We start from the raw sequence: 14,269 nt of genomic DNA, 5'->3' as shown, positions 1-14,269 counted from the left end.
GATGAATTCCTTCACAAAGCATGCTTTCGTTTCAGAACAGAATGCACACACAGAGAGTGATCCTCCTGGTGCTGCTGCACGGCTCTGCACCGGCTAATGCCTCTGTAAACAACATACCCTTCATCATCCTTCAAGTTCGTAAAATAGTTCTCAGCAGGGTCAGTGAATGCAGAGAAGCTGAAGATCATTGCCCACTCCAAAATGCTACTTTGGGCAATAAATTACATTCTGTACCTTCAAAATCTTCTGTGATCATTAATTCTTCATTTGGCTTCCAGCTGGTGTTGTGCCATCTCCCCCATATACCCATATCACATCATACACCAGTCAAGTGATTCAAGGCATCCCCAAGACTGCTCCTTCCCTCTTACAGGTTCTGCTGCTGGCAAGTGCACCTCCAGCTGCAGGCAATGAGATGCACCACTGTGATCTTCCTCTCGCTTGAAACCTTATACCAGTTCAGAAAAGACCCAAGCCAAACCATTGCCATAAAAACACTTTTTTTTATTCCTCACAAATCATTTTAATCCATGGTTGCAGTAGGGAAATCATATGTTTTTTTGGGGGGGTTGCCTGGTTTTAATTCAGATTTATGTGTCTTAAATGGACTAGAGTAAAATATACATGCCTTCTCTGAACTTTCAAATTGGCCATTTGCCTGTTCTGAACCAGGACAGAACAATCTGACATTTGACCTTCCAGAATATAACCAATGAAGATTCCACCTGGGACATGAGTGTACATTGATGTCTGAATTGTTTTAGAAGAACTGTGCCTATTGGTTTCCACAGGAATGCATTTCACTTACAGTTGGTCCCAGACTAAAACAGTGACACACCTGAAATCTCCCCAGAACTGCGGAATGCTTCTGGGCAAAGATGCATCAGGTTTTTCGTATTCTTCAACTCTCCCTTCTCCAGCAGCAATTGTTTATTTGTTTGGTTTCCCTGTGAAGTTAAAAATAGATTTGGGGGAGAAGGGGGGGGGGGGGGCATGGAGAGAGAGAGAGAAAGAATATGGAGTATTTCCAAGGCATTAACAAGTATTAACATGGTAAAACCTTTCATATCTCTCCTGTGGCAAAGGAATATACAGAGTAAATGTCCAGCACCACTTTGAATGTTAGCTATTATATTCCCAAAATTACCAAAATCCACATATCATGATAGCCTTGGTTTATCTACTCCCTCCGAATTAGCTACTCCCTCCGAATTTAGCTACTCAGAATTTAGCTACTCACACCAGAATTAACAATCACTGCTTCCGAAACAAAATCTGCCAAAAACCTTTCTGCGAGGAAGTGCCAGGCAAACAAATTCCACCTCAGTCAGTGGCAGGGGCAGATCATGCTGCTTTAATGCACCTCATGGAATTTATTCTAACTTGCTCCACACATCACAGCTCACTCCTCTTTCTCCATGCCTTCTCTGAAGCTCTTCTGAAAATCCCTGATAGCTGATGGGTTATACCTCTATCAAAAGAAAATGTCAGAACCTAATTCAGGTTATCAGAACTCAGTAGGATGAGTCTACACAATTTTTTTTTGTACTTAACGAATTGTTGCTTATCTTTGTGCTGCTTCTGGTCCAAATCCCTTATTTATCTGCTGTGTCCCTGGTACACTTCCTTGAATGCTGTGTCCATGTTGTGAATAGGCATGAACTCTGTCTGCGTATGTTGGGGTAGATTCTTAAATTTTACATAAAGGAAACAACTTTGCCTATTTTTTCCTTCTCTTTGATCAGAACTAAGATGAACTGCAAAAGCTGTATGCATACAGTAGCTCTCAATAGGACTGACAAAATATCATCCCACCCAAGCTTCATCGTTCAGATTAGAGTAACAAGAGGGCTCTGTTGTTAAAATGGGATTACTGGAAATAATAGAAATACTATTATGACACTGAGTGATGTCTCTGACCTGGTCCTGAGATCCTTAGGCAAAGCCTTGACAAAAATACTCGATACTACACTTTTGCAAATGATCCTGCATTAAAAAGACAGATTTGTTGTTTTTTTTTTTACCTTGCGTTACTCTTTAAGAATATGTTACAGGATTGGAGATTTCCCTTCTGGGTATCAAGATGTCCTTGCCAGACCATGGTTCAGCATTGCAGCTCTAGAGGAAACTATGGATAAGACTGCTGTGATCATTGGTATTAAAGAGGTGCCAGGTCACAGGTCTCCATTCACATCCGCAAGTTTGGATGTGAGTGGAGAAGATGCCAAAGATACCTTATTAATACCAAAACACTGACTGCCTAGAGAATTCAGGCACGGGTATTTTTTTCTAATTGAAAAACAAAGAATCTGCAACATTAACTATACAAATGCTTTAAGAGATAGCAGGCCCAGCAACATGAGCTTCACTTTCTTTGTGATCATTTTAATAGCTGATTGTAAAATAATTCTTTAGATATAATAAAGGATGGCATGGTTAAAAAAAAAAACAACCAAACAAAAACCAACCAACCAAACAAGCAAAAAAACCCCACAGACTGCATTAAACAAGGCCACTTTTAAGCTTTGCAAAACCCAAATCCAGTCAGAGGCTTTTTGGAAACACACACCAGCATATCACATGAGGAGACTATAAAAAAGACAAAGGAGATAAGAAGAGTGGTCCTGTTTGAGAATGCACAAGGAATATTTTATTTAAGGTAAAAAAGCAAACTACTGATAGAGAACAATAGGATGGAAAGGGACATGAGATTAGCTAGTGCAAAGCAGAATCAGCTAAACTGGTGCATGTTTGTTTGCCTGGGGAGGCTGTGGATTGTTTTTTATCAAAGGTTTCTGAGAAAGAACCAGCCAGTTTCAGTGCTCGACTGTCATTGCCATTACCCTCGTTTTCCACCATTCACTAGATAATGCAATTTTGTTTATAAAAAGAGGCAACATGCGTTGAGCTAACTTCTAGTTTTGAAAGGTCAGATAACTGAGACTAATTCTTGCATTCTTGTGCTTTCTACTTCAAAAGATAAAAAATTCCAATTCTAAAAAAATTGCTTAAACCTGATGGGTTATCTGGTAGTGTGTACAGCTTGCTCTTATCTGCTTATGGCTTTTGGGGCTTATGGCTTTTTGGGGCTAAAACACCGTAACCATATAGCCCTGCAACACAGTATTGCCATTCGTGGTAATTTGCTGTAAGCTTTGTATCAAATTTGCAAAGCCTCAGGATTCAGACTTGTCAGGCTTACTTTGTTTGAACTTCTCTCAACCCTTCTGTACCTTTTACTTGGTTAGCTGTGACAGCAGTTTCCATGATTGACCAGGTTTATGGCTAATGTGTTTTACTTCAGTTTATCTGTGTGTGGTACAGCCATCATTCTGTATAAATAGCAGTAACAAACAGTTATTCTACATAGAATGAGAGATTTACAACTAGCACAAGGGTACAGTGTGGAGATGTACAGGCTTGGTGCAATAGCAGAGGCCTTGAGAAGTGGGAACACAAGATGTGCAGAGGAGTACAGACACGTGAAGGTAACAGGCAAGGCACAGGCTTGGCACTGGAGACCTAATGGCTATAAACAATTCACTGGTGATCAGACAAAGAAATGCTGACCTGCAGCTGAATGAAAAACAGGGGTAACAAAGAGAACAAAACCATAGTAACTAATATATGTAATAGTCACCACATACTGTAAAATCAGATGTAGCGTGGCACTGCAGACCAATAGCAAACATATAAACATGACCCCAAGTGGATCCTAGAGCAAGGGAGGAGAAACCATCAACATGGAGATCGTATTCTCCCACCAGAGGACTCCAAATTCTGACAACTCTCCATGTCACACACGCACATGCCAGAATGAAACCACCAACATTATGACCCACAGGAGCAGTGGAAGGGTGAGTGAAATACAAGGAAAAGGGGTAGAAGCCAAGAAGCGTTTGTGTTACCATTCTACAGAAGTACTCTAACTGCATTATTAATCTTTTTCTTTCTGTAAGATACATCTGGATCAATAATCAATAAGCTCTGAAGATCTCAATTATACCAGCAATACATTCTTGGCTTTAATTATACACAAGCTGCACTTCCTCTGTCCATAAACAAGCTTTTGAGTGTAGCAGCGTGCCACTAACTAGTGGCTGACTTACCTTCTTAAATTTATTGGCAGCTGATAAATTAGAATAAACTCAAGGATTGCCTGAGATAACATACAGACCAGTAGCAAAATGGACAGACATGAATTAAATGCATATCCTGGTTGTAGCTAAAATTCAGTCCTTTGAAAACCTATCACCAAGCACATTTCTAACCTATGCTGATACTAAAAAAAAAAAAGAAAAAAAGAAAAAATCTGGTTTAAAGCAGCTTTTCAATTTTTAATAAAATAATTCTTCCTACTTGGGAGGCTGGTGCTGTGACCTTCCACAATTTATAAATCTCTGCACAAAAATCTCTATTGCAAGAAATGAAGTGCAGTTGGATAAATACATTACTCTGAATCATAAAATATATACTTTGGGAAATACAGGTCTTTTTAAACTGGGAGAGCTTTCTAAATAGCTGTTGCAAATACCAAAATAAATGCTCTTGACTAACTCCGCATATATAGATTTTTGTTCTGGAATACATGCACCGTGTTCTACTTTAGCTTTATTAACTTTTCATAAACAGGAATAACAGACTACTGATGAAATAAGACTGCCCCACACATGTGGCAAAGTGGGGGTAGTAACTGCAGTTACATATATCTTTATCCATTTGAATTGACCTCCAAGGTCAGATAAAAGTAAGATAAAGAAAGCAGTAATAAAATTTATTTGCTATGAAACAAAAGTCTTCAAAGTCTGTGACGGTAGCACTGCCAAGCTTGTATTTGAATTAAAGCTCAGTCACAGGCCTGGTTAAAGTCCATGGGTGAATTATCTTCATTTCACTAAGCAAACCAGAAGAATTTACTAAATATTCCTCTGATCATGGATGAAATAGGAAGCCATCACCCAAGGGAATGAAGTGCTTCATACAGCCAGACAGGCACTACATGACTAGGGCTGAGCCGACTCCAGAGCACTGCCAGGCTCCCATGCTCCCTCTAACTAATGCCTCCTATTGCAGCTTTCAGAGGTAGCCAGAGCTTTGGTTTGAGCCAGCAGGGCATTATGTTCTCCCTTTTCTAAGTGGCTTTGCATTTCCTCTTATTTGTATTCACTCCGGTGCTCATCCTAAGAGTAAAAAAGAAAAGATGGGATCAGACAGCTGTGGGATAGGGAAGAGAGACAGAGAAAGACTGTCTCAGCAAAGTGTTAGATCAGTTTTGCCATTTGGTAGACCCTCAACATTTCTGTAGACAAAAAGACTCCTCTAGGACTGAATGCAAATATAGGAGGTAGAATTTGCTGGGCAGCAGCTCTACACAGTGCACGAGACCGGAAAAGAGACAAGCAACAAAGGGATAATTGCTTTAGGAGGAAGCTGAGGCAGAAAATTTAATGACAATAACTCATCAGAAAGGGAGTTTCAACAAGAAAATTGCTCATGGATGCATTTGTCGTGCCTCAGAACACAGGACTCTGTGTGTATTCTTCACACCAAAGAAATTCTGACTCCTAATACAAACAAGCTGGAAGTACTGCAAATATTTTCTTAACTGTTATGGCCAAAAGAGGCAATGCTTCTCTAATTTACTCACACGCCAGCCCTGAAAACTAATCTGAAAAAGACAAAGATTAAAGCAGCTTTATCCACAGAACAGAGGAGAGCAGAGTTTTCAGAGCTACAGCTAAAAAAGGGATAATTCATGGAACGTTTTTTCTTTTCTGCCCCTCCAATACATTCCAGCTCCCAGAAGCTGGGTGCTTCTGTTGTCAAGTAGGCTGAATAATGACTCTGAGCACACTGCTCTGTTTTGTGCTCAGGACAGCATTTTCTTTGGCATGCTTTAGAAAGAAGAATGTATTTAAGTGAAGTTAACAGAAATTTCTTAATTCCCAGCTCACAGCGGAATTCACTGGTCACATCAAAGATGGCATTTTACAAGAAAAACATTTTTAAATTCACACTTGGAAGAGGTTCAGCACTGGGATTTGAAACATTTCTTCATTAAAATAAAAAAAAAAAAACACTGCAAACTCTAAAGAGCCTCTGCTTGGAAAAAATAATCCTTTTCACAGTTATGAGTTTGGAAAAGTTAAGACTTTCTAGCTCCGGCTCTTGGTTGGTAGTAGCTTTTCTTTTAAACCAGCCATGCTGCAAAATTAAACATGTTCTTCTTTGGGCCAGTTTTCTGTTCTTGGCTTTCCTGCTGCTTCTGCAAGTGAGTTTGTATGTAAACCACAGAAAAAAAAACAGTCTTGCTCCATTTCTAGTCCATATGTTTGCCAGGCTAGTGGCCAGAAGAGACCATAAGCAGTTTGTTTTTCAAACGCTGAAACTTGGATAGGCACTGAGTGCATGGTCACAGTTATTTTTAGTTCAGAATAATACTTAGAGCTCTCAGGAGTTGCAGTTAGCTTTAAAATACTGTATTTCCTTCATTTTGCAACACATGGGAGAAATCTACAGTAATGGTCCAGCTAATTTGTATTTTTTTCAGCCTTGCACCTTTAAAATTCAGAGCTTCAGTAGCCTGATTATTCTTGGTTTATCCCTTGTTGCCCTTTCCTTGGATTATTATGGTTTCTTTACCAGCCTTCCTGGAAGCATGTCTATTTCTTAAACATTTATTTTGTCCCTATCTAAAGAAAGCTTTTAATCTCTCCTCCTCATGTTTTTGCTGAATTGGTGATTATAAATGACATGTAGGTGTCTCTGAGACTCAGTGCAGGTGCACAGCTCACACTCCGTTCAATATACCCTAGTACTTCCTACTGCAGTCTTTCTGTTTCATCTGTCCCCATTGTTATTTTCCAACTGGACTATTGAGGCAGCTCTTCCTGCTTTAATGGCCAGGCAAGCCATGACAGAGGAGGTCAGAGTTTCTGAGATCAAATTTCACACGACCTCTGTTCTTAGGGCAATGAGTAGCACACAACAGGAAATCACATGATTGAAATCTTTGGTTTCAAAATAGTTTTCAGTATTGAACTGCATCCATGAGATGTTCCTAACTATCCAGCCACTATTCCCCTCCCTCAGCTATCACAGTGCTAATGTAGCAAAAGCAAACTACAGATAAGAAACTGATGAGAATAACAAGGATCTTTCATCCCAGGCATTTGTAAGAAACAACTGAGTGGCCTTGAAGGAACTCTCTCTAAAACAAAATCATCTGCCAATTAGCTCAGGAGTCTACCTGGGTGGAGGACTCATCTGGGTGTTGCTTCAGGAGGAATTAAAGTATATTTGATAGGGGAAAAAAGGCAGGGAAGGAAATTCTAGACAGAGCTAGAACAAGTATGCAGTAGATGGGTTGTCTCTAGCACTATATTAATGTTCCTAAAAGCAACTGCTGAAGGAAGCCTGTTGAGAAGCAACAGATTTCAGAACTGTCGTCATTACGAGACTAAAAATATATCCAAAGCACTATGGTTTGGAGGCTGTACTTGTCAATAGCTTAACACAACATAAGCTTCAACTCTCTTAGATGACCTGCTTCCAGAGAAAGGAGTAAAGTCTTCTCACTCATTCTTCTTGGAAAGACAGAAAGTTTTAATGGGGCACAGGGAAGGGACATTACTGGCTTAGGGACAGAATCCGTACAGAAAAACTGACAAAATAGCAACACTAAGACGTGCAACGCAATCCCCTTTCCATGCTCCCTTTACACGAGCAACTGCCCTTAAGAATCTTTTCTGTCTTGCAGGGCGTATGTGGATGCCAACAAGATCAACGCTGTCAGCAGGAGAGAGAAAAATTCACTCAAGCTATCAAATCATCTCCCATCCTTCTCCAAACACCACACCACCTCTCTAGGATGAGGTGCTATTTTTAGTCTTCTTGTTTTAAGCATATGCTAAGACCGCTTCCAAACACTTCCCTTCTTCTCATTTTCAAGCTTTGCTTTTGGGTGTGGAGGTCTGAAATGTTAACTATTAGCAGTCTGGATTCCCATCAGCCAGCACATGTCAGTGAATCCAATACCTAAGAAAGTATTTGTACTAATTAGGCACGCACAAGAGAAGACACACATAAGAAGCTTTGATGGGTTGCAGCTGCCTGGGATTGGCAAATATATACACATATATGTATATGTGTACACATACTCTCCTGCTTCTTGTATGGGAGTCCTGGTTTCAACTGGGATAGGGTTATTTTTCTTCCTAATGGCTGTACTGTGCTGTGTTTTTGCTTTAGTCTGAGAACAATGTTGATTGTACATCAATGTTTAGTTGTTGCTAAGTAGTGCTTACCCTGGTCAAGGACTTTTCAAGGACTCTCATGCTCTGCCAGTGAGGAGGTGCACAAGAAGCTGGGAAGGAGTACGGACAGGACAGCTGACCTGAACTAGACAAAGGGGTATTCCATACCATAGAGCATCATGCTCAGGATAGAAACTGGGGGAGTTGTCCAGGAGGGACCTGTCACTGCTAAGGATTGGCCTGTGTATCCGTCAGTGGGTGGTAAGCAGTTGTGTTGTGCATCACTTGTGTTTTCTGAGCTTTCATTTCTCTGTTTTTGTTGTTCCCTGTTACAATTATTGCTATTGTTGGCATTATTTTTATTATAATTCTATTTTACTTTATTTCAATTACTAAACTGTTCTTATCTCAACCCACAGGTTTTACCTTCTTCCAGTTCTCCTCCCCATCCTGCCCTGGAGGGAGAATGAGTGAGCGGCTGCATGGGACTTAGTTCCTGTCTGGGTTTAAACCGTGACAATGGGGTGCACATATTATATCATAGCAAAGGCCTTCAGAATGACAAGCCTATGATGTCTTAGTAAAATAATATTTTACCTTTTCTTCCCCATTCTGTACCTGGAAAAATCACTGTTGTACATTTTACCTGTTTGGACTTGGAAGACTTTACTTTTTGATGAGGTCGGTACTTGCTACAAGCTTGTCCATGTCTCAGTTCCTTCAAGAAAAATGAAAGGCAGAAAAACTTTAAGCGATGTACAGTGTTGGTAGGATTAAAGCCTTAATTCTCACGTTTTCTTTTTCAAAAGTCTAGCCCATCCACAAATGAGACATAACTGTTTCTAGGGCAAAATACAGCAGCAGCCACTAGTGCCAGCAGCACCACATTGCAGTCGTGGGAAAAGGAAAAAAAAACATCCTTTCCTACAGAAATGGCAGCAGAAATTTTGGGGTCATAGAAGGCAACTATAGGCTTGCAAAATAGCTGTGACTCCAGGGTAATGCCCTTATCTAGCAAAAAGTAACTGAGGGAACTGTTCCATAAACTGCCCAGCCAAGTCAGCTGTCTCCAACAGAAGCAAATCTGGAAGATTTCTTCCCTAAAGATTTATTGACTTGATAAATTGCTTTAAAAAAATTAATAAAGCACAACATACTTGTGTGTTTCAATGTGCAGTTTCAACTCAGTGAAATACGTTTCCCCCTTGCTGATCCACAGTGACAAAGCAGCACTTGTAAGGGGGATTTTTCTAACACTGTAATGGCAGGACACTGGCTGTGGTGAGAGAAATTGATAGGCTGGCAGCATGGCAGTATCACTTCGATGGTATTTAAATACCATACCAATACAAGCCAGCAGGGAGAGGAATTCCAAAGAATAAAAGTGATCTGGAGCCTGGCAGGATTGCTCTAATAGCATTAAAAGAAAAAAATACACCAAACTCTATTTAGCTCAGTCAAGAGAAACAGAAGTTGTTGCTTCCACTTATTGACAGACATGTTACAGCACAAACTTTCATTACAAAAATATGTCGAAATCAGCAAGAGGCAAGCTGAGTAAATTGTGTGTTATGCTGAGAGAAGTCCTCTGCAGTGTGAGTAAATACAAAATAAAATGCTTGATATACCTAATTTCAGATGTAAGGAGAATAACTTGCTCTCCTGCTAGCTTCTCTTCCAGGCTCTAAGGTTTAGTGGAATGGGCAGACCTTATGACTGATCACCAATTTCTTTTCCCCTCTTCAATGTGTGATACAAGAAAAATCACAAAGTGCGTAATGATACAGACATTGCTCTTCAATTTAAGAGAAATATGATTCAATTTACTCCCAAAGCATTTGCAGGGAAATCACAGAATCATAAAATCATAGAATAGTTAGGGTTGGAAACGACCTTAAGACCATCCAGTTCCAACCCCCCTGCCCCCAGAGGGACACCTCACACTGAACCATGTCACTCAAGGCTCTGTCCAACCTGGCCTTGAACACTGCCAGGGATGGAGCATTTACCACTTCCTTGGGCAGCCTGTTCCAGTGCCTCACCACCCTTAAAAAAGTAAAGAACTTCTTCCTTATATCCAATCTAAACTTCCCCTGTTTAAGTTTTAACCCATTACCCCTTGTCCTGTCACTACAGTCCCTAATGAAGAGTCCCTCCCCAGCATCCTTATAGGTACCCTTCAGATACTGGAAGGCTGCTATGACTGACTCTATCAGTGCTGACTTTGAATGTTCTCACTGGTTTCTCCATCAGGTTCACCGTTGCCAACCTCCAATTCAATACAGCCTTTGTGTACATTTACCATTACCATTCCTTCCAACATTTGTACTTTTTTCCATGCTACTTCGCCCAAATATTTTTTTTTCTTACTTTCTTTGCTGTCTGTGCTAAGAACTTTTCCCTTCTTTGCGTGACAAATAACCATCTTTTCCTTTCTCTTAAACTACTAATGAAAAACATATAGAGAAAAAACAATTTCTATTAGACATTTCAAAGTAATTTGCTACTTTGCATCCAAGTACAGTAGTAATGCTCTCGCCTACATCCATCATCCAGGTCATTCATGTCCCAGGATTTCAAACAGGAATTAAAGCAGAGACTCATAATTAAAACAGCAAATGCTTAAGTGCCAGGCACCTGCAGTTCCCAACTACTGCAAAATAAATGCTTATTCTGGAGCATTTTGGAAAGTATCAGTATTTGTCTCAGTGACTGAATACAAAATTAGGACATTTGTTTTGGAAACCACAATCCCCATTTTTTACTGGCTTGATTATCATTATTTGCAGCCTGTTGGACACTGCTCACCCTTCTCAATTTCGATTACAAGCTTTCCCGTGTTCTACACAAGGCTCAACATACTGACATGATCTCTGACAACAAGTTATCACTACCAGTTGTTTAATCTTGGAACTGAAGCAGCACATTACTTCAGCAGTAAATGAATGAGTGGATTGTGAGAACAGCCTGTCTGCTGACCCGTGAAAACAATTTAGCTTTCTTTCAGACTGGCAAGATTTAAATCTTCAGAGACTCAGATTTTCATCTGCTTTTACTTCCAAAACGAATTGGATTACATTGATGTGTGAGCTGGGAACCAGTTTCTAAATATGACACGCCTTCCTTCCCGGTAACATTAAAAATACTAGATTCTTCCCAATATTTAAGCACTTGGTGGATAAGTCAAAGTTAAGTATCATTCTCCCTGTGACACATTCTTTGCTGCTTCTTTTCTAAATGAAATATGTGGTGTGTCTTGTCTGGAGAGTACAGTATAGATAGTGAGTGCTGCCTGTGGAACAATGACCTGCAATGAGCGAGCATCTCTAAACAGAAAGGGAAGTGTAAAAGGTGCTCGTGTAAGACCAAACTTAGAAAATATGAAGACTGCTGAGGATTTTCTCTCTGAATGGTTAAGGAACATCTCCTTTTCATGTCATCTGACAAACTGATCAAAAGAGCCAAATGCAAACCGACAAACACGTCAGTACCAAGAACATGATGGAGAGGTCAGCAATGGATACTTTTAATGAAAGCCTTAGGTTCTGTCACACATCCACTACCTGGCCACACATGCTAGTGAACATAGTTTTATCCTACATTCTTGTACAGAGTGCTTACCAATCTTCTTTGGACTGCTTGTCATCTCAAAGGAATCTGGGGAAGGGAGGCAGAATGAAAAACACAGCTTCCAAGTTTAGAATCCAAGACTTTGAACCAAGTTTATGCAGAAAGAGCACCTTCCATAGGGCTCATTTTACTTGGGCTTTCAATGAAACCCATTTTTTTTTTTATTTTCAGGGCTTTCTTTCCCTTGTGAATCAATGAAGATACTGCTTTATTGCTGCTGAACACACTGACACTATCCAGCTATTTATATATGACAACTGTTGTGCTATCAAGACCATCTTCCACCTGGCCTTAGTATGTCTCACATTTCCCTTCCTTGCTAACCCAGGGAAATACACAGAATTAAGTCAGGAACCCAAACCAAAAGGAATCCAAAAAACCAAAACTGCTGTAAATACAGAGTACTACACCTGGCCTTTGCACGTCTCATAGGAGTGGGTTATAAATATCCTGGTGTCCCTGAGTAACTTTTACCGCAGGCTAGTTCAGGATATGGTGAGCAGTCACCTGCATTCCACGAAAGCCTGACAAGCTACCTCATCTGTGTATGAGCATGCAGCAGACGACCAAGATTGGAGAGGACTTTCTGGGCCATACAGCCCATTCTCATGCGGCTGCAGACACCACATCATCTAAAGCCCATGTTACTTCCAGTTCTGGCCTTTGATAAAAGCCACCCATAGGCATACCTTTTGAGCACAAAGAATCAGTACAGAGTAAGACAGCTATAGCTCAAGGCACCTGGTTTGGATACAAAACTCCTATTTAGATGAGCAAGGAGTGGGGAGAACTGCTTACATCGTTGTTCTTACAACTCTCCTCACCCTTTGGGGTCAGCAGATTGTTCATCTTGAATTTTTCTGGTTCCAACTGACAATAGTCCCAGTTAGTGTAACTTGTGTTGGTAGCATGCCTAAGTGGAGAGAAAGAAGGGACAGGGAAAGAAAAGGAAGATAAAAGAATACTTGGCACTTTTCTCCCATCTTTATGGTGTGCTATACACACTGAGCTTCACAGTATCTCATGGTGTGGTTCACTTGTTTTTATGAACAAAGCACAGCTTATGTTTATCTAAAGCATGAGATATAATAACCTTAGAAGGGGATTTAGAATGCAGACTCTGCTTGCTCTCCCTTATAAACAATACAGCAGCTTGGGCCAAAGTCCTAACATCTTATATCCAGCAGCTGCCAGCTGTGGAGGGTTATAATAGAGTATAAGAAACTGACCCATACTGAGAGATTCTGTCCCTGGTATTCCCTTTCCCTCCATCTGCTAATCAGGAATCTACAGACTGGGGGTTTAATATTTCATCATTTCCTGAAAAGGACATCTTAAGCGATGCACAGAAACAGATGAATGTGAAAGTAAGAAACAAAGAGAAGACAGGCATGGAAGCAAGCAACAAGTAGCCAGGTATCACAGAATACCAGATTGGAACAGACCTCAAGGATCATCTGGTCCAACCTTTCTAGGCAAGCATGACCAGTACTAGATGGCCCAGCACCCTCTCCAGCTAAACCTTAGAAGTGTTCAGTGTTGGGGAATCCACCACTTCCCTGGAGAGATTATTCCAATGGTTGATTATTCTTACTGTGAAAAATTTTCCTCTTGCATCCAGCTGGAATCTCCCTAGGAGTAACCTCTATCCATTACCCCACATCTTTTCTGTGACTCCTTGTAAAAAGGGAGTCTCTATCTTCTTTGTAGCCACCCTTTAAATACCAGAACATGGCAATAAGGTCTCCCCCAAGCCTTCTTTTCCCAACGGTGAACAACCCCAGCTCTCTCAGCCTTTTCTCATACTGCTCCCTAGTCCTTTGATTGTGGCCTTTCTCTGGACCCTCTTCAGCCTGAGCACATCTTTTTTGCTTAGCGGAGACCAAAACTGAACACAATATTCCAGGTGTGGCCTCATAAGCAAGGAGTAGAGTGGGATAATAGTGATGCCCTTGTTGATGTAACCCAGCATCCTTCTGTCTTTCTTTGCTGTAGCAGCACACTTTACCCCTATTGAGCTTGCTGTCCACCAGGACCCCCAGGTCCCTTTCCACAGAGCTATTCCCCAGCAAAGTAGATCCCAGACAATAGGAACCTTAGGATGCAATAGAGCTTAACACAAACTTTTACTGTTGCATGGGCTACACATATCCTCTGAACACTTGGTCTCCTGGCCACCAAGGACAGCTTAATGGCAAACTCTGTCAGGAAGTGATAGATGCTATCCAGAGCATGTGAGCAGCTGAATTACCTGCATATTTGTTTAAACTCTAAGGTGAACAGTGATTGGAAAACCTCTTCAGAGGCCTGGGAACTTTGGATACAAAACCATGGATTCATACACACCTTTTCTGCTTCTTAGAGCAGAGGATACATGTTTTGCA

Source organism: Pezoporus occidentalis, unplaced genomic scaffold (genome assembly GCF_034315485.1).
Source record: "Pezoporus occidentalis ecotype Australia unplaced genomic scaffold, CSIRO_AGI_Poc_V1 ctg221, whole genome shotgun sequence".
Lineage (NCBI taxonomy): Eukaryota > Metazoa > Chordata > Aves > Psittaciformes > Psittacidae > Pezoporus > Pezoporus occidentalis.
This window is presented reverse-complemented; position numbering follows the sequence as displayed.